The sequence below is a fragment of the Varanus komodoensis genome, unplaced genomic scaffold (assembly GCF_004798865.1).
Source record: "Varanus komodoensis strain SLA01 unplaced genomic scaffold, ASM479886v1 scaffold4, whole genome shotgun sequence".
Taxonomy (NCBI): Eukaryota; Metazoa; Chordata; class Lepidosauria; order Squamata; family Varanidae; genus Varanus; species Varanus komodoensis.
The window spans coordinates 13,095-13,775 of NW_025335941.1; positions in this window are offsets into that span (position 1 = coordinate 13,095).

The window sequence follows — 681 nt, forward strand, 5'->3', positions numbered from 1 at the left end:
AAGACAGCGATTTTGAAAAGTACTGCTTGAGTAGCTTTTTCTGCACATCTAATCTTTTCTGCCAAATCTAAACGCATTCCAACCATCAAAATCACGCCAGGACACCAATTTTGTCTAACCCTAACCCTACCCTGGTGCATACTCCCAACCCTAATTTAGGGCTCAATTACCAATGAAAGACTGCAATTTTGAAAATGCACTGCTTGAGTAGCTTTTTCTGCGCATCTCATCCTTTCTGCCAACTATAAACAGATTCCAACCATCAAAATCATGCCAGGACACGAATTTTTTCTAACACTAACCCTACTCTGGTGAATACTCTCAACCCTAATTTAGGGCTCAATTACTAATGAAAGACAGAGATTTTGAAAAAGCACTGCTTCAGTAGCTTTTTCTGCGCATCTCATCTTTTCTGCCAACGCTAAACACATTCCAACCATCAGAATCATGCCAGCACACCAATTTTTCTAACCCGAACCCTACCTTGGTGCATGTTCCCAACACTAATGTAGGGCTCAATTACCAATGAAAGACAGCGATTTTGAAAATGCACTGATTGAGAAGCTTTTTCTGCGCATCTCATCTTTTCTGCCAACTCAAACACATTCCAACCATCAAAATCATGCCAGGACACCAAGTTTGTCTAACCCTAACCCTACCATCGTGCACACTCCCAACCCT